Consider the following 20,681-nt stretch of genomic DNA (forward strand, 5'->3'; position numbering starts at 1 on the left):
CCCCGAGCATGGCTGGCAGCAGCAGGAGCTCGGGAAAGGCTGTTTTTTGTGGCTGGACACTGAACACACAAATGCTCAGGATGTAGAGCTTCAATTCCTCTGAAAATCCCAATCCCAGCCATGCCAAGAAAGCAAGCAGCAGGTTATTAGACCATCCATCCCCTCTAAATCTTTGATTAGCCACGCTTAACAGGATTTCTTCACATGGCTTCGAGCTGCCCAGTTATCCTAGCATTTGACCAGGCCTCTCCATGGCCCCCTCATTGCCAGCTCCAGCACTCCCATACATTAACTCCATTTCTCATTGCTTCCCCTTGAGCAACATCAGCCTCCATCTACAACGTGGCGCTCAGAACTTCCTGCTGTGCGGTCACTTGGCATTCAGCACTTGAGAAGATCACATACCTCTACTTGTTCGGTCTTGATTTCGATCAAGAGAAGAGCTGATGTCATTTCAGCATTCCTAAAGCTCCGCTCCCTTCTGGCTTTTTTTAGAGCAATTGGATACAACAGCCTGTGCTTTGTTGATTCTTATTTCTGCATCTTGAAAAATGTGACAATACCCATAATAAACACAGCCTGGGATTGCTTGTGGAGAATCTATACTCGCTTAGAGCAGGAAAGGGATCTGTTCTGATGACAGCGTTTAAGATTTGCCTTACAGAAAATAAATAAGAAAAATGGATTCATTTCCCTTCACATAAAACATGAGACGCAGTTTGTTTTTTTTTTCTTTGTTTAAAAAACAGTTTTCACTCCCAAGGCTCTTTCCAGCTCTTCGCAACCCGTTCTGGTGCCTGGCCATGCAGCTTGCCTCTAGCAAAGTGCTCTCCATCCACACAGCACCTCTGTGTGCTGTGCCACTGTCAGCCCTCTAATTGTGGTCTGCATGGGCTTCCCCACCTGCCTCTGGAACCTCAGGGAAGTCACATTCCCAATACCTCTCCAGTGCTCTGTGTTATCTGCTGGTGGAGGTGGCAGCCTGTGAAAAGCTGGGCCTGCTCCACCAGCCGAGCAGGAGCTGGGAATGCACAGAATCGCAGACCCATGGGGTTGGGGGGACCTCCAGAAACCCTCCAGCCCAGGCCTGCTGTAGGCTGCAGATGATTCCTCAGAGCAGCTCTGCTTATTTACATCCCTGATATCCCTGGACGCAGTATGGTCTTCAATTTCTCTGCCTTCCCCCAGCCATGAGAAATAGGGCTTTGGGGATTTGTTGATGTGATCCTTCTGGCCCGATTGAAGCAGGGCGGGAATGCTGCTTGATTAGCACAACTGGCAAGAAAATCTATCCCAGAGCACTTTGTTCAGCAGCAAATGCTTGGAGAAGATGCAGAGCTGCACAAGGGAGTCATAGAATCATTAGGATTGGAAAAGCCCACTACGATCATCTAGTCCAGCCATGTCTAGTTGAGGTCATGCTGGGTATCCTCCATCCCCGTGCCTCTGCAATTGCACATGAGGTGTTGCTGTGAGTCACAACGATGACAACTGATGTTTGGGTGGCCTCACCTGCTTTCACCCAGCACAGTGTAGGTGATTTGGAAGTGCTCAGGAGTGGGAGCAGTAGGCTCATAGCAGCCCAGAAAGCATGCAGGAGCAGCCCCAGCCTGCAGACAGACCTCTGCGTGGCACCACTGCTCACCTCTGCTCCACTCAAGAGGACTCAGATAGTGTAATAAGGTGCCCCAACGTCACCATTGCACAGTTACGGGGCTCTTTATGCTTATTTTCTGCTTTGTGTAACACCCTTGAATGGCAAATCCTGGGCTCTTCTGGCCCGTGTCTTTTGGCATCCTTTAGCAGGGCCCTTATGGGCGATTGCTGCGGGGTGGGTTTTGATCTCAGCTCGTGGTGCGAAGGGAACGGGGCGTCTGAGAACCGCTGCTGTAACGAGATGTGAGTGAACATGGCAGCAGGGAATAGCTCCTTAATTTAAATAACGAGCGCCCCTTGCTGCCTGACAGATGGTCACTTTCTGAGAAATGCAAAGTCTTTTTGGAGGGTCAGGCTGCGTGTATTTACACGGAATAATGAGGGAGAGGCACTGGTCCCAACACACGCTGCGTTTTTCACATTTTTCCAGGGGTATTCCCAGCTGTCTCTGAAAAGAGCGGATTTGATCCTTTGCAAACCTTGTGTGAATCGGACCGCGTGTCAACACACGAGGAAACCAAGCAGCCGCGGCAGCGCCTCTGATGTTCGGGCTGCCGTTACAATGCCCTTTGAGCATCTTTAGCTGTTAGAAATAAAGCTCGATGCTGATGCCAGCAAACATCCTGGGCCTGAATGTGCCCTTACTTGCGCAGGGCTGGCAGCAGTCCAGCACACAGCTATCCGTGCTCCGGCGGTGCCTCCGGGAATTAATGCGGGGGAAGGCGGATGGATGGCAAGGAACCCGCTGAGGGGTAGGGCATCTTCCTACGCGCTTCCCCCCCTTGCTGCATCCACTTCTAATGTAAGAACTAGAGATTGGGAGCCAGAAGCCATGCTTTAACCAGTAGTTATCCCACCAGTGCTGATGGAATACGAGCACCAGAAGTATGACTTGAATGAGTGGCTGGAGGCATTCTTCAACCACCCTGAACCGCTGTGGAGGAACTCTTGGCAGTGGGTGGCCTTGACATGGTGTCTCTTACTGTACATAAAGCGCAGTTTAGGATAATGTTTTACCATAAGTAAAGCCCTTAGAATCCCATCAAGCTTTTCTTGAAGTGGAAAAGAACAGAAACCCTAGCCTTGAACCAAAGAAACTGACTCTACTTGTGTCATCTTCCTCTCTTCTTGTATCTGGGTCCCTCATTCTGCACCACTTCACTCAATGCCAAGGAATCGTGAAGCGTAAAAGCCTCCTGATTCTAAAAGAAGAGAAATAGACAAAAAAGGTTGAAAACACCTAAAGGCAGCTGAGAAAGGCTCCCCCAAATTCAGCATTTTCCTACATCAGTGCCATGTGGCTTTCAATCTCCGGGTAGCATTGTGTTTGGAAGAAGCCAAGTCAATCAACACCCACTTTTCACAGTGAGTCACTACTGGTGTCAAATTCTGGTCTGCACATGATGCCAGAAAGTATTCCCATCTAAATGGGGAGTGTGCCATGCCAAGCTGCAAAATCACTTGTTTCCCAGACGTGGCCCTAAATTATCTACTCCCTGCCAAGTCTAGGAGATGGAAAGCTATGTTGTACTGTGATAAGGTTTTTTCTCCCAGTTTAGTTAATACCTCTCTGAAGGTGGCTGCCTGATGTTTTTCTGCATTCCCTATGCTCAAGCTAGCAGAGCAACAGGAGATTTAGGTCACATGGAGTTGCTGACCAGGTTTTTCTTCATCCACTTCCTTTGGCCAACGCTACATACTGCAACCCTGTGCACCTGGAAGGGAGCTCCCAGGGGCCTTGAATTAGAACGAGAGGTGACGGCCTTAAGTTACAGCAGGGGAGATTCAGGTTGGATGTTAGGAAAAGTTTTTTCTGTGATAGAGTGATGCCAGGCTGCCCAGAGAGGTGGTGGGTCATGGTCCTTGGAGGTGTTTGAGAACCTTGAAGATGTGGCACTTGGGGACAAGGTTGGTGGGAGTCGGTTGGGGTTGGACTTGGTGATCTTAGTGGTATTTTCCAACCTTAAAGACTCCACGATTCTAATTATTGGGCAGTGGACCTGAGCTCTGCATGATTCCCTGAAGACATACAGAGGTATTGGCTTTGCTCCAGCTTATAAAACTATTTTTTCTCCTCAGAATTCGGTTTTTAGCTGCCTGAACAAAACCAGGTGATGGTTACCAGTGCCATCCATGTGGATGGGGGGGGGTCTTTGCAGAGCTGGGAAGAGGAGAGACTGGAGTTACAAAGCAGTTAGTAGCTTGTAGCATTGACAGAGAGAGAACCTATTGGGTGGTGGCATTCAGAATGATGGGGAGCTGGGGACAAGCAAGAGTGACTGACTGGAGTGTTATGGCATGCTCCCAAAGAACGAGCCTGGGTCCATTGTGCTGTGCATGCTGCAGTTACGGAATGCCAGGTACTTCCTCTATGCTTCCAAATACAGAGGAAGCCTTTGTTTATCTACATGCAGAAAATCAGCATCAAAGAAGGCCTCCTGCTGAAAGCACTGGATGCTTTAAAGGATAAAGAGTATCTGAAAGGGCCTTAAAGGGGAGAAATCTGACAGGTGCTCAGCTGCTCCTGGCAGTCTCACCTTGGAGCCTCCAGTTTATGAGCTGTAAGAGTACAATAATGCACTGGGGCAATCAGAACATAAATTGATGTTTTGTCTTTTTTTTTTTTTTTTTTTTTGGAGGGTTGCACTAAGAATCTACCCTGCGGCTGCTGGATTAATTAAATGCTGACAGCACACTAGAATGGGAGCGGGGGATTTCTCCTGCCCTTTGTGTTGCAGATCGGAGTACACACTAACCCTTGGAAATGAGCTTGTTCCATTAGGCAAAATCAATAAGGCACGAATCTCCGAAATTCTTCTATTATATTACAAATAGACTAAACCCCTGTCCCTGGTAAGAGCGATCATTGCTTTTGTATTCTGGAAAGATGCTCGTGGCTGCACTCTGGAACAACAGGCACATTTCAGCCCCTTGACAGTTATCTTTCAATATCAGAATCCTCATTTTTGTATACAAGTCTTGGACTGCTTCTCAGCTGGGCCAAAAATCGGTGGGTCCATCTTATGTCACAGGGAACCATGCTTGTAAAGGCAAAAACTGGGGCACGGTCAGATTTGGTGGCTCTTGGAGGCCAGCTCTGCCTCTTGCCCTTGCTTACACACCCTGTCTCTATCAAATGTATTGCACTAATGAGCTGTGTACACAGCACATGCCACAAAGGTTTATTTTCTTAAGAGGCATAACAAGGGGGAAAACTCACAAAGAAAGCTTCAGCCTTATTAGTGTCATTTTCACAGAAGATGAGTCTCTTGCTGTCTCTCTATCAGGCTGAAAGACCCAATCCTGCCAAAGTTTATTTGGCATAAACATCTGAATATGTTATATAGGAAAAAATTATATATACATATATATAAGTGGATGGAGCAAGGAAGAGCAGAGTTAAGCTGCAGCGAGCAGGGTGCATGGGGCATAGGAAGTGAGGATGGGGACAGGACTGTGTTGAGGAGGTGGATGGGACGGTGGGATGGCACAGTTGGACTGGATGATCTTGGTGGTCTTTTCCTTAGTGATTCTATGACAGTATTCTCCTTGAGAAAATGTTAAAGAACAGCCTGGATGGGGAAAATGCTTCTGGCAAACCCTCACTGCCAGGATGAGGAAAGGGTTAGACCCTGGTCCTTCCCAGGGTCACTTGTCACCAGCACTGTAAGCTGTGCACTTTTCAGGCCTGCTGTGTGCCAAGGAAATCCTTTCTCAGAAGTTTCCAGAACCAATGTTCTCCTTAGAAAAATGGCTTTTTAGGGAACATGTTTTGAAGGGCAGAGTTTAATGGCCCTCTCCAGCATCCCTAGCAACCTGCCTTAAAAACCTCTGCTTGGAAACCTTCTAATCTTCCTTGGATGCTTTCTGAATGTTTTCCAGGAATGTTATACTCTTTCCCACTCACAGCTACTAAATATACACTCTGTTTGGGCTGCAGATCCCAGTCTATTTTTACTTTTATTTCCATCATGTTTTAACTTTTCTACCCATGATAGAACAGTTCGATCTGTACTTAGGCTGCTGTCTGATCTCAGCATCACTCAGAAGGAGCTCATTATTCTGGAGGACTTCTGCCTGGATGAGGGCTGTGACAGCTCCTGTCTGGCTGAAGGCAGGCCTACAGCTGGAGGAAAGCGGGCAGCAAGGAAAGGGAGCAGCTGTCTCTGTAGAAAGGAGCAATTAAGCATCTTTGCAGCCTTTGTCTTGTTTGTAAATGGCTAACTGACTTTTGGGATGGAAAATACTGTAATAGAGCGGTGATTTTTCTCATTCCACTGGATTGGAATGGACAACAGTTTCCATCTGTAAGGCAGCAAACAAGTGTCTGCTTGCTTCCTCGTCCTCCTGCGTGCTGATATTTAGCAGGGCTTTATTTATTTGGTTAGGTGCAAGGGATATGCGCTCACTGTTTACATAAGTAGGATGGGAATGGTGAAAAACAGATTTTTATCGTTGGTACTCTTGTCTTTGTTTGCTGTTCCTGTCTCTGGGGTGTTTTTCTGGATCTGGTGAAGATTTAAAGGAGGGAAAAAGGGGAGGCTGAGGGAATGCTCTGTGCCGTGCGGGCAGCAGGGGACCTATTCCGCTTGTGAGCAATGACTTGATTAAGCTTACACATCTCCACTTGACCTCCGTATGGAAATGTGCCCTTTAAATAATGGTTCCAAGTCTCCAGGGTCGAATCCAAGCTTCTGCCATGCAAACCACTACAAATGAGAGCTCTGTCTCCTGGGCTGACATCCCGCTCAGCCTGGAGCAGCACCAGGATGTCCCGGCGGGGCAGCTGGCCTGGCTCTGCTTGTTTAGTGTTCTTCCCTCTGTGGGCTGTGCCCTCTGGTAGCCATGGAGGTTAAGCCCACCTCTCCTAACAATCTGGTGCTTCGGAAATGAGGTGAGTGAGAAACCCAAGCCCTGGCTCTGTTAGGACAGAAACAAGACCCTTAATGCAGCAGGATGGTGGCATGGAAATGCTGCCTGACATCTCCAGCATGAAGGAAAGGGTTAAAGACAGAGCTGGTGCTTGTTCCTCCGTGGCATTATCTGTGTGATTGCTTTTCATATCTTGTTTACTGTGGTTAGCAGAGCAGCTATAATATAGAGTGCTGGATGCAATAAATCTTGTTGCAAACACCACACTTTTCATCAGAGCTCAGGGAACTGCAAGGTAAGCATGCAAGGGAAATCTATAGATTTAATTATATAGAAAGTCTAACCCGTGTAGATCTTACTGGAAATTATAACCACGACGATTACATTATGTTCAGGTTTGTTTGTATTATGTATATTGTCCCATTTTTGGTGGTTTTGAGGACAGTGACAACAGCAGTGCGGTGTCTGTTGTGGCTTTGTACCGGCACGGAGTGGCTGAGGATGTTGGTAATTTAAGGGACGAGCTTTAAGGGGGGTGGGATGGACAGTTTTAGGGTTTTTTTCCTTCTCTTACACTTCATGCCAACCACTTGCTCTCACAGCCCCACCACACTGCAGGGCTTTCCTTTGCTGACACAAGTCATGAAGGCAGCAGAGGCACAAGGTAGGCTCCTGGAGGCTTGTGCTGGTGTTGGATTCCTCAGGCAAACACCAGAACATGGTCTGCAGTTGGGAGAACCTGTCCTGGCCTTCCCAGCTCAGGAGGAGGACTGGTGGTAGTTCAATCTTCTGGATGTCACCAGTTTCACTTGGGGAAGCACTGGGAGCTCCTTGGAGGTAGGTCAGTCTTCTTGACCCTGGAGGTCACCAGGATTGCACTTGGCTGAGGGATGGCTGCTGGGAGCAGGTTTGGATGGTTTTCAGTGCAGCCCTGGGTTTCCCCCATGGCACCGCCCAGAGTCTCCTGGTCTGCAGACAGCTGAATTTTGTGGTGCTTCATTTCTCCACCCTTCATTGCGGGCAGGGATTTTCTGCTTCATGCAGATGTTGGCAAGATAGAGGTAACTGGTGACTGTAAGATGCTCTGCTTGAGTGACAAGAGCTGTGCAAATACTGCTTCAATACTAAAAAACACACTTTCTTCTATTTTGTAGTATAGAGATTGAAATGTAACCTAAAATCTAAGCTTCCACAAGAAAATGAAATCCACGTATTCAATTAACACAAACCCTCTCATTTCCATCCATCAGCAGCAGATGCTGGGGCTCCACTCATGCCTCAGTGGCAGTAGCCTGGCTCTCTTTGAAACACCAAAATTGCAAAACGGATTGAGCACCGGGCAGAGCAGTAACTCAGATCTTGCATAACTAAGATGCTGAACAGGGCAGATTAAAAATAAAAGAAATTTCTGACAACTGTGCCAGTGATTAAGCTGAATAATCATCTCAAGCTCTGCTTGCTGGTAGCAGTGCCAAGCGACGGGTCCTCTCCTCGCAGGGCATGGCGCTGTCCCTGGCACTCGGGGGCAGTGGTGACATCCTGCCCGGGTCACAGCGTGCGTGGGGAATTTTGGCAACCCAGATGTCTGCTTCCCTCGCTCTGCTTTAAATTCAGGCCATTAATATGCATTGGAGTAGCAGCGTGATCCCAGAAGTGAGCTCTGCTCCTGTGCATGGCACGCCAAGATGTGCTATTTCTTTGTGTGGACTGGGGAAATCCTGACCCTTGTTTTTAATAAGAGATTCTTTAAAGCTGTTTTTGTGCTGGTAGCAAACCTGTGATAAGACCTGGTGCCAGCAGCTGTGTGCACACAACTTGTTGTGTTGTTCTTAATTCAGCACATGTCTGTGATCTCACGGAAGAGCCCTTCTTTCTGAGACTGCCCCAGGCCTTGGAGGTGTTCAGGAAAAGGGCAGATGTGGCACTGAGGGGCACGGTGGGGATGGGTTGGTGGCTGGACTGGATGATCTTAGTGGTCTTTTCCAACCTTAAAGGATCCATGGTCCCATCCTGCGCTCACCTTGTATCTCTGCCCCTTGTGATCCAGAGGGAAAAGCAGAGAATCTGCAGTGACTGTCTCTGGTTTTAGCTGCAAGGAAACCCCTCCCCTCTGCAGCTTTGGTACAGATCTCGGTAGTGCCTCCTGCATGGGATTGAGAGCACAGCCAAGTCGGGCATCAGCCTACACCTGATGCTCACAGAGAACCAAAATCTTCATGAGTTTTTGGAGAAAATCCCAGTCCTGATTTATCCAGGCCATGTTTGGGGCGACGCTGAGCTCCCCTAATGTTATTTCATTTCTTTCCAGGGGCCGAGGTTCCCATTCTGGTTCAGGGTCCAGAACTGGCCCTGTGTGCTCTGAGGGATGGGCTGGTGACAAATGGGTGCAGCTGAGGCGCGTGTCTGGGTTGCAGCACGCAGAGCTGGTTTGTAAATGAAGCGTTTTGCTAATGCCAAAGGAAATGGATGGATATTAATCGCTCCTCGGTGGTTTGTCATTTTTCATGTAGCTTATTGATGAAATAATGGTAACAGCAGCAGGGAAACAGGTTGAGAATGACCTGAAATCAGAGGAAAACCCCCGTACCAGCTGGAGGCAGAGACGGGCTCTGCTTTAAGCAGAAGGGTTTTGAGTGGATGTGCCAATATCTGAATGTTTCAGGCATTCTCCTTGGCTTCACCAAGCTGCTTGTGTCAAAATCTCTTCAAGTCAAAACATGACTTCAGCACTTCCAGAAAGAGCCATTTTGATTTCCCTTTAAATCCTTCACTTTCCATTTTGGAAAGAGGGAAAAAAAACAAAAAAAACCAAACAGACCTAATTCAACTCCAAACTGAGAGCACAACAAGAACTTTTATTCTAAAGATATGAGTTGTTTGATTCCTGCAAGTTTTGAACCATTTCTGTCTGTTTCTTTCAGCACGGTGTCTTCTTGGGTACTGCAAATGAATTCTGATGAAAATCACACAATTATTTTTCCTGCTGGGGACAAACTTCTGCAGTGGCAGTAGTTCATTCATTGATGTTGGACCTGATGGACCCTTCAGCATGTGCAGAGCTTGAATGGAGAACGCTGTACTTGGTCTGTGCTGAGTCCAACCCAACATCCCCATGGCCATCTTGGCCAGCTCTCAGAAGGGGAATCTTTTATAGACAAATGTATATGGCCATGCAGTGTTAGTTACAGCTTCCTTAAAGATGCAGATATACAGCAGCTTTGCTCTGGGTAAGTACAAGGGGAGAACAGAGCGCACTTGAGATGGTTTTGTTGTGAGTATATAGCAAGCTTTGACCTTAAAGGGAATAGCACAGCTTTGCTATTTGCACTCTGTGTTTCTCAGTGATGTTGCCTAGCTCTCAGCACACTGTTTCATTTATACATGCATTTCTAATAATCCCCTCCCTGTGCTTCAGTCCGTTCCCCATGTTTCTCATGGCTCCAGCCTCCACACTGCTGGCAGCTGCTGTGGGTCCAAGCACTGACACGCAGAACAACCCTATGCTCTTGCCATCTGCAAACACAGACAATAGTTTTTCTCAGAGAAAGGGCTTTGCGGCTCTGATCCAAGCAGCACTTCATTTCCCATGCTAGAAATGCCCGAGAGCAGGGCTGGGAAAAACTTTCCCTAAATAAACCCCACGTTGAACAATCACTGAAATGCATCTCTTCTATTTCACTGCTTCCCTTCTTCTCGCCTGGTAAACAGTGACTTGGCCAATGCCTGGTACCCTGTCGTCACTGGGGTGGTTGGTGCTGCTCGCACCCTCTGGATCCCTTAACCTGATTTTCTACCTGCAGCTGCATGCCTACCAATGGGAAACCCTCCCCAGAACCCAGCCTGGTTGGGACAAGCGTGTTTCATGGGGCTGTTTTGGAGAGCCCCTTTGAGGTATGGGCTCCCCGAAGCCTGAGTGTTCCAGGAGGAAAAAGGAACCTTGAAGGGGCTGCAGTGATGTTTGTTCTCTTGCTGTTTCCTCTGTAGTGACTTCCTCCCCTGCAGTACTGCACAGCTGTAAGGAAGCTGTGATGGCTTTGAGGAAGGAGACTGGGTTCTGCAGCTGATGTTCTCCTGCTTGCCCACCTGCATCCTACTCCATCTCCTGCATACGGAGGGCCTTTGTGCTGCTGTAGGAGCAGCTGCTGTGCACAAAGGTCTGTGGATGAACAAAGCTAAGCACAAAAAAATGATTTATTACAGCTTTATGATACATTTTTTTTTTTTTTTTTTTGTAGATAGTAAGGAAATATGGGAAGACTGGAGGGAAAAATCAGTTTGGTTTGGGGAAGCTATCTTCTCAAGCTGTTCTTGGGCAGTCACTCAGGGTGTGCTGTTGGCTTGTGTTGTGGCAGGGGGTTCTCATGCAGGGGCAGGGCTCACCCAGTGACAACCCCTCCAGGGCACCCCGAGCCATCTGAGATGCTTCCCATACCACAGAACAGCTGGGGTTGAGCACATGCCCTGGTATTCCTAGAAATCCTCCAGAAAAGCATTCCTGAAGGAGCGGGACCCCGCGTCCCACGGATGTCACTGTGGCAGTGATGGCACGGGAAGGGGACGTCAGAGCTGGCACCTCAGTGACTTCAAAGGCAGGAGCTGAGAGGCTTCTCAGAGCCTCTGCTTTGTTATTCATCTTCCCCAGAGCTCATAAATTATCAACAAACAATCTCAGCGATCAAGCCGGTGAGGAGGACTGGGTAATTATGTTTGTGGTTCAAAATGAGGGTTGTCAATTTTAATTAGGGAAAGCTGAGGGCGCGGGGAATTTTTAATGTTACCACCTGAACTCTCCAGTGCTGCTCAGGAAATAATTGTAAATGAAAAATTAAACAGGGCTTGGTAGGCATTGCAGAGGGCATTCCTTTTCCTCCTGTTTTATTTTCCTTTCTTTGAGGCAGATTGGGATCTGGCTATACAATGGCCAACAGGTTTGCTGTCAGTACGAGGAGGGGAAGCTGGGAGTGGGCATGAGGCACCTTGCTCCTGCATCGTGCAGTGGTGGTGGGGGCACCAGTGCTCATCCTCCCGTGGCGTGCTGGTGCCATCAAACCTTCTTGTGCTAAAACCAGGGCAGAGTCGTCCCTGAATGTCACCGGCAGCCGGAGGGGCTGTCTGTGTGACTGCTGCATCTGAGCCGGCAAATGTCAGCTCATCGCAGGGAGTGGGGGTTAAGTTTTAATCAGCAGGCCAGCGTCCTCTCCTAATTTATTTTCCTTCGTTCAGAGAGGATTTGCTGGGCTGCGTGTGAACCTGCGAATATTTATAGTGAGAATTCTTTTTCTGCTGCTCCCGTGGTTAACAAGTTTGGTGCTTCCCAAGGATGCACACAATAGGGTCAGACCTGGAATGGCCCCATCCCATCCTGGCACTGCCCTTTGGGCACCAGCAGAGCAGTGCAGGCATGGCCTTGGCTCATCTGCAGGCTGCTAGGACAGGGTGCTCTTCCAAGTATGCTTGGTACCAGCACAACCTCATCCAAAATTTTCTCAAGACAGCAGAAAGTCATTTTAATGGGCTTAGATGAGGTCCAAAGCGAGTCAACTGGAGCAAATGAACTCCCATTCACTAGTACAGTCTTATAATAGCCAGGCTGCAGAAAAGTGTTTGGCAATTGTCATTGTTAAGTCATAAAGTATAATGAAAAAAGAACGCAATTATTTTTAATACTATGCACATCCATTATGGTAAGAATATGCTGAGTCTCTGGTTGGAAATACTTCAGGTGGCTCGGATGATGCTGGTGGGGGAGAGGAGATCGCTTACAGCAGTCTGTGGCTGGATGGGATCACAGCCCTCTGTAGGGTCTGGTGATGACCGAAATAAGCCAGGGTCAGCTGCTGAGAGGTGGTCTCGGTTGCCTGTCAGCATTGTGGCACGTGGAGTAGTTCTCAGTGGGTGACTCAAAGGGCTGATTCCCACCCCATAAAGCCAGAGGGTTTGTCCCTGTGCGCACCTGCAGAACCTCGCTGTGTGGGGCTCCAGGTGAGTGCCAACATGGATGGGCGCCTTCTGAAATGACAGGAAGAAACACAGGAAGCTGTGAGCCCAATGGTGTGGGCACGGATTTCTCTTGGATATTCTCTCTGCGATCCTAAAAAGCAGGAAAGCATTTGTGGTCTGTGGGCACAGCTCTGGCAGGGTGACCCAAACCTCAGTGATGCGTCATCTGAAGTCAGACCCCAGAGAAAACCACCTCCTTCCTTCTAGAAACTTCAGTGTCTCTCACTGCAGTTCCTGATTTGCAGCCATGCCTGAGGAATGGGGATATTCATATTGAGGAAATATGCAGCCAGCCTGAATCACTGCTGTGAGTGTCCTCCCTACTGCAGTTTCTGTGCCAGCAGTTTGGCTGTTTGACGCTGCGCAGTCTGGAAAGAGCCTTGCACGTGTGAAGCATGCTCCTGGGAGCACCACATTTGTAGCTGCTGCTGTAAATTGCAGCTGAATGTGCTTCGAGCTTTGCTGCGATTTGGGGATAGCAGGTCTGGCAACAAAGCCACTTGGCCCCAAGGTTTGGAGGCAGGAGAACCGCATTGCAGATCCATCTTGGGGGCACAATGAACACCTGGTGCCTTGGCTCCTCTTCTCCTAGCTCAATACAACCACGCCAGCTCCTTGTTCTGGATGATCTGTCCTGCAGGTTGTTTGGTGCCTCTGGTGATTTTGCTCCAGAATCCTTGGTTCAGTGCCTGGCATCACCAGCAGAGCAGACTGCGCCATCGTTCAGCAGAGAGTGTGCAAGTGCCACTGGGTGCAGGTGGGCTGGGGTTGGGAACTGAAATGTGCTCTCAGAGGAGGAAGAGGCTGCAGACATGTTCATCAGCTCCTGTGTCTCCAGCAGGCTGGAGGAGCGCTAAAGCGCATTTAAAGCAACAGCTTAATTAAATGGTGCTGCAGTTCTCACCTTGCCTCAGAAAACTTGGCTTATTGCCTCTAGCCCCATGTTCTGAAAGGGAAGAACAGGCATGCACATAGCCAAAAATTTAGGTTGCTGGCCAAAAGCATCCCAAAACACAGAGCATCTGGCTTGACCTCCTCACTCTGCTTCTGCTGCTGGCCGCTTCTCCAAGTGCCTCTGCTCTCTGCAATTCCTTGGCATTGTCTGTGGAAGGAGGACACAAGGCAGAGGCTGCTTTGCAAAAAGAGGCAGCTGCTATCCTCTCTTGCCCTGTCGGTCACCCTGCTGTGTGAGGATGCTGTGCTGCTTGCAAGGGATGTCCAGCTGTGAGCATCCACTGGGACTAGTGAACAATGCTGGGCAGCCACACTTCAGCAACATCCTTTGTTGACTTTTGGTCCTTGCTACAGAGCTATTCCCAAAGATGAGCGTAGAGAACCATGAGCGTTTTCTCCCCCTGTCTGTTTGCATTTGTGGGATCTGACCTACTTTTTTTAATTGCGGCACAACAGCCTCCCTTGTTTTCCAACTTGCAGGAGCAGCTGTGCCTTGTGCTGCAATAAGCTGCACCTTAGCTAATCTGCCCCGAGGAAGGAAGGCAGTTATTGGGGAGGCTGATGGCACTGCTCATGTGGTGACCTTCCTCTCCTCCATGGATCCCACAGCCACGAGTATCCATGTGCCAATGGCCATAGCTGTCCCCAGGGGCGCATCTGTGTTTGCAGAGATGAGGCCACTTCTACACCATGGTTTGCAAGGGGGCACAGCTGGGAGCATCCCCACAGAGACCTTTTCCTTTCCTACTGCCCATGTGCTGGCTGAGGAGCAGCCGCTGAGAGCCAGGGAGAGGCAGCCGGGATGTGCCATGGGCTTTGGGAGGACAACGTTCCAACAGCAGGGAAACAGTAATGTACGCTCCTTCCCCTTGTTAGTATTTCTTCCAAAGACGCTGCAGCTATCTGAGATGTTCTTACACAACAGCAAGTCGTAAGTGATGGCTTTCTTTGAGCAACACAGACTGGGAACTCAGTTAGATGCATCAAATTAACTGTCAAAATAATCTTCCAGGATGCGATGAACCCAAAGATTAAGCAGCATGTTATTCTTTTTTTGTGCTTTTTTTTTTATCTCAGCAAAAGGGATTTACTGTAGATTCCAAAATCCATATTTGAAATGAATTGCAAATAGTTTCTTGTAGTCTTGGCCCATATGAAAAGGATTATTACCCAAAACAACACTTCTGTCAGGGGGAATGTAGGTTAAAGAGAAATGGGAATGTAAATAAATGTGCAGGCTTTGCAGTGCATTCTGCAGGGGGCATGTTTATTTTCTCTTTTGATTCCCCAAGCCCGGCTTCCTATGCAATTAAAGGGTCCAGCTCTTCCTTGCAAAACATACACTCGTTTCTTTTTTGTGCCATCAGTAAATATTTGGGCTGAAACTGTTTAAACATAAGCTTTCAATAATCTTTGTTTTGCTTTTTCTGGTTCTCTGGCTGAGACCTGGTTTGAATTTCCATAGACTAAAAATACATTATTTTGTTTGAAGAGCTTAGATGATCTTGTTCATTTTGCTGTTTATCTATTACCAGGAGAGTCTAATCCTCCTCTGATTGATGTTCAGCGTCACGTAGTTAAGCAGCGATACAGGCTATGGAGCAGGGAGTTATTATTCTTAGCTGGGCTCTTCAGGTACCCGAGCCCACTGCTGACATTATGCATCCACCACATATGAAATTGTATTGCCCTAATCAAGCGTACTGCCATAGGTCAGCAGCAAAAATGTTAAGAAAGAGATGCATGAAGGTGATAAAAGACAGAAATGGCAGAGGATATTAGGAGGCACAGGGCAGAGGGAGATTGGTAGCAGTCAATCCTGATTTTCAGGATAACGCCGTGACTCTCCGGCGCCGTGCCCTGCATTATTCATGTGTGAACGCTGGCGGGGAAGGGCTGTGTGCACCCAATGCTCGGGTTCAGCCTTCGCTCTGATATTTATCCGTGTATTTCTTTGGGGCTCTGAATTGCAGCTTCCCTTCTAGGACGTTCTATTCTAAACAGCTGGTGTTCTTTAAATAAAGACCCGTAGGGTAAAGAAATGGGCAAGGAGAGGAAGCCAAAGCTTTCAAAGGATATCTCCATCTACTGGGTTTCTGGATGCTCGTGTCAAAGTTAGAAAGCAATGTTAATTACAGGCATCTAGAAAGAGCCATAATTATCTGTCATTCATGGTGACAGGATGACATCGCCCGTTTGGGAGGTTCAGCATTACCATTCTCAATCTCAAGAGCTTAGGCTGCAACGATAACTATTTCTGACAACCTCAGGAGATGAGTTTGACATTTTTGATGTATGTGTGTGCAGGAGGGGTTGTATGGCACGCAGGTATGTGGTAGGGCCTTCCACGGACGAAGAGCAAACAGGTATTTTATCATAGAGTCATAGGACTGTTGGAGTTGGAAGGAACCAAGGTCATTTAGTCCAATTCCCCAAATTTTCATGCTGAGCAACTGTGGTGTTGGAAAAGGAAGGAAACAATCATGAAGCACCAGAGGTGGAGAGCCCCATGTGCCCCTGTACAGCTTGTATTGCAGAGCCACCCCCATGTCCTGGGTCATATTAAGCTCAATGCCGTACATCTAATCATATTGACTTCTTCCCAGTAGCCAACGTGGAGTGTGACAAAACTGCAGCAGCTCCACTGTGCATCTCCTTCTTGTCCCATCCCCCTTTCACCTGGGAGCAGCAGGAGCACAAACCTGCCGTCCCATGGAGCAGTGCTGTGGGCTGCTGCTGGTTAACAACCGGCCAGAAGTATGGGAGCTTCATCCTCTGCTCCTCAAAATCTCCCGGTATCTTTTCTTGCTTGTAGGAGAAGTGCCAGCTAGAAATCCTGGTCTGATTTTTGTGTGGTCCTGTGTGGAGCTGGGAGTTGGGCTCAGTGATCCTTACGGATCCTTTCCAACCCAGGATACTCTATGATCCTTGCTTGGAAAACAGACAAAAAACTTTTGAGAGTTGCTCTGTATATTCCCCATATCTATGACTGTGACTATCATCAAAATCTTGCTAGGAGTGCCTCAGCTGAGTTCACTGGACTGGAAGGGGCAGTAATGCCAGACCCAAATAACAGGTGCAGCATGAGGAGCTCAGGAGTGAAGAGCACCCATGTACAGACTGACATCTGTGTACAAAGCTGGCCATTGGAATGTCGGATCTTTTTTAGCCAGGTGTTTGTTATTTCCCTTGTCAGATATCAATCTCTCAGAGAGCTGGCATCTCTCATCTCTTTCTTGGCTCTGTCTTCCCTGTGTATCTGCTTAACAGAGCTGCAGTTGCTCCTGCTTGGCTAGGGACTGTGTGGGAATCAAGAGACCCAGTGTGTGCTGCTGCTTGCCCCGCAGGGCATCCCCACGTGCTCTATTCACCTGTGTGCCCCTGTGGCTGATCTCTGTGTTACAGTGCAGGTAAGTGGCCAGCTTGGGGTTGGCCGCATGGCTCAAGAGATAAAGAACGCAGAGTCCTTCAGCAGCCATGATTAATATTGTGTCATGAGAGGTGAGAGCCATTTGTCTGCGGAATTCATTAACAGCGTCTAATATTAATAATAACAGAAGCGAATAAAGAAGAAAACTAAAAAAAAATCCCCATCCAACCCCAAATCCAAGATAAATAACGTAAGGAGTGTCTCCTGGGATCATTTCGCTATAGACTAGATCAATAGCAACATCGGCACGAAGCCAGGAGAGTGGCCCTGAGCCCAGAGCTCTGCAGCACTGGCAGTATTCACAGCCCTCCTCATGGTTTATTACACAGACGTTTTCCCTGCGCATCACGAAGTTCTCTGGCTGACTCATATACAGCCGTTGTCAAAATAAGTATTTTGTTAATATTTTCTTTCTAGAGGAGAGATCAAGTAGTAACTCCTCACTGCCGCCGGGAAAGAACATGCAAAAAGCTGATTCTGTAACAGGTCAGGCTTACATTAGAAACTGTGAATGCAGATAGAAAAGGAAATCCGCACTCGTTCTGCTCTTTGGGTGGATGTGAGGCATAGCAAAGTTTGGTGTGTAGAGGTATTTTTCTATGTAAGGAATCACGTTTGCTGTCTGTGCTCATGGAAGAAGTTGGTAAGAATCTCTGCTGGACCTTGACATGGGATTTCTAACTAATGTGATGGATTTCTTTGTTTGCGGTGTTTATTTTTCATCCTCGACTCAACCAGTCTTGTAGCATTTATTGTGCAATTCATTATTTATGCCTCAGCATTCAGCTGCCCTCATCGGATCAGCTCCCTCTGTGCAAATACACAGCAGGAAAGTCCCTTCTCTAAAGAGCTTCCACCATTGCTGCTAATGAGAAGACAAAGGTGCCTGCTGCTCTCCCTCACCGCGTTCTACGTGCAGTACCAAGCATCTCGTTTCCCTCCACGGCCTGCGAGCGGATGGGATTTTGCCTTCTATGTTTTTTTGGCTGGAGGGTGCAGGTTTGGGGCTGAAGGCAAAGGATTCACCCGTTCTGGGAACAGATGAAGATTTGCGACGCCCTCCTTTTCCTGTAAGTCTGAGCACGTCATTGTTTTTTTAAAAACCAAAATGAATTTTTCACCCATGGAAGCTGTCAGCCAGGTGCCTCTATGTCGAGCAACCAGAGCGACCTTGCTGCTCCCCACAGGAATGCTGCAGCAGGGGAGGCCGAGGTACCATCCTCCCAGCACGCAGCCCCTGCTTGGAGGACTAAAAAGGACTTGAGCTACAACTCAGACTTCTTTCTCTGTCTTACAGCTTCCCAGTTTCTCTTCAGGATGATGCGTAGAAATGGTTTTCCATGTTCTTGATTATCGGACAAAGGGAGAAAAATGTGCAATGGTGGTTAAAATGATTTATAATCTAGAGCACTTCAAAGGATAAGCAACACAGAGAATGAGAGAACTGCTGGAACACAACCTTCTGACAGCACGTGAAAGCCCCATAACGATCTCGGAAATGCACTGACTGAGGGATTAGCATGAAAGGCATCCAGCTGGGTCTGCTTTGGGTGGCAGCACCAGGAACCTTGAGGAAGGTCAGGAGATCGCTCCGACTCTCGGTCCTTCCTGCTGGAAGCTGCGTAAGAAGCTCTTCGTGGAGAGCCAGATGCTGTAACTATGGGTATTGTTCCAGGGTAAGCAAAATAAGAAAATCCTTTTCATTTGTTGGAGCAGCTGCCCATCTCCAGTGATTTTTCCACTTCATCGTTTCCAAAGACAAACTGGCCAAGCAACTGTACATATTTCTAATGATAACGTGTAATTTAAATACCTATTTCTATTAGTATTGAAACATTATGAGCCACCTCTAAAAGCGCAATCAAAAGGGTTACAAGTGCAGTGACACAGAAGAAGCCCGCTGTGCTAGCCACGCACATTTCTCCTGACTACATTACATCTGAGAGAGGGCAGAAAAGCAACATCGTGAAATAAGACCTGGAGGATCTGGAATGGTTTCTGTTTTAAAGTATAGCTGCTATGCCATCTTCATCTCCATCTCAGCTAGTTCTGCAATGGTGCTCATTCAAACACACTCAGATAGATATGGCCAGAAATGCAGACTTTGCACCATATAGGATGCAAAGAATATTGTATACCACCTAGGAAGATAAAGTCATGTAAAGTGAGAAGCAGAAAGTTGACACCTTGCGCTGTAGCCCTGCACAGCCCCGTGTAGTTGTGTGCATTTGCCTCTGACACTGAAGGCTGCTGCAATCTCTGTTGCTGGCATTTTGAGGGCAATTTACAGCATTGCTGAAATGTGTGTGAGCCCAAACCACGTCAGCCCCATGTGTAAGTGGGGGAGAACACTGAGGTTTGCAGTTATCCCCAGCTCCTGGAGTGCCCATGCCCCTCGTGCCCCAAGTGCTGCACACATGGAGGAGGGCAGGGTGGATTTTAGGTGGTTTGCAGAAACACAAGGCTGACTGCAAACTGTACAGCTCCTTAATTAATGACTTGCTGGCTTCATTCTCAAGCTGTGGCTCCTCTGCTTTGACTATTCCAGTCACATACACTCCTGAAACAGCTTCAGCTTTTAGAGATGCAGTCCAAGAGATGAATAAATAACAATAAGCGCCTGGTGGAATGCATTCAGGAAACATTTGATAGGAACTAATTTATTTTACTTTATTATTTAGCAAGGTAATATATAAACTTACCTAACATAACAGCAGATTAGCTGAGGCACTCACTTTCTATTAGCATTTGGTTATGTTACTGAAGGCCTCACGTATATTTTTGGAAAGGGAGTTATGTAAGAAATATACTTTTTTTGGACAAAAAGGAAAAGATATTTTAAGGGTTTCCTGACATAAAAGCGTACTGAAATAGTCCTGCGTCCTCAAGCCTTTAAAATATCAGTTCCTTAGCTGAGCTTCACCTCTAAAAGCTTACATTTTTGGTTGGTTTTAAGAGATATCACTGGAAACTGGAATAAACCCGAAGCACTTTGGCTGCCTGCACACAAGCAGTCTCTGCTTGGCACCAGAAGGCGGCCAGGCAGCTTGGGGTAGTAGGGAACCAGAGAGGGCAGAAGAACGCTGCCAAATATTTTGGCCTGGCTGTAAATAGTCACTGCTGCTGTAAGCCCTTTTGCTAGAAATTGTGCATTTGCGTTACTAAAAAATACTTACAATGGTCAGGGTGAAACCTACAACCTACATCCCATGATGCGCTCGCTGGCTTTGGGAAATGGTCCGGATCCTCAAGGTATCAAGGACAGGAAAGTAAACCTTCAGTGAGAACCATCCACTGTGGAGGTCTCTATCATTTTTAGATGAGTTTTTTTTAGTAGTTGTCTGATTTATCAAATAAATATCTCCAACTACTTGGGTCCTGAACTTGCAATTGAGAGCCAGTTGGACCTCTGTATTTGAATGAAATAAATGTGTCAGTCTTTGCAAGGGAAGAAACACAGTCATTTTCTCAGAAAATCTTCTACCTCTGTTTTGTAGAAATGACTGCAAACTGAGCACGGGTAATTCTCTGAAATTTGTACGGGCTGTCCAGATACTAAAGAAACATAAATGGAGATCCACCTAACTCGTGTCAGGAGAAAATGAAAGTTGAGTGCGTCGTATGCTTGAGCTGCTTTATTTGTGCAGCCATTTGTTCAGCAGTCAGGCTGGCAGTCTTTCTGCCCCTTCAATTTTGTGAAACTGCAGAAAATGACACAGTTTCTTTGCGTGGTTTTATGGAATTTAAACTTTCTATCACTTAAAAAGGC

General features: G+C 47.5%; 1 long non-coding RNA gene across 1 annotated transcript in view; it reads left to right on the forward strand.

Annotated features, from left to right (window-relative positions):
• LOC110405579 overlaps nucleotides 1-14,553 on the forward strand; it is a 16,862-nt gene extending 2,309 nt beyond the window's left edge. The window contains exons 2-4 of the long non-coding RNA XR_002442963.1: nucleotides 9,450-9,755; nucleotides 10,329-10,419; nucleotides 10,513-14,553. This is a non-coding gene — a long non-coding RNA (uncharacterized LOC110405579). The remainder of the gene's footprint in view (nucleotides 1-9,449; nucleotides 9,756-10,328; nucleotides 10,420-10,512) is intronic.

This window comes from Numida meleagris, chromosome 12 (assembly GCF_002078875.1).
Source record: "Numida meleagris isolate 19003 breed g44 Domestic line chromosome 12, NumMel1.0, whole genome shotgun sequence".
NCBI classification, from domain to species: domain Eukaryota; kingdom Metazoa; phylum Chordata; class Aves; order Galliformes; family Numididae; genus Numida; species Numida meleagris.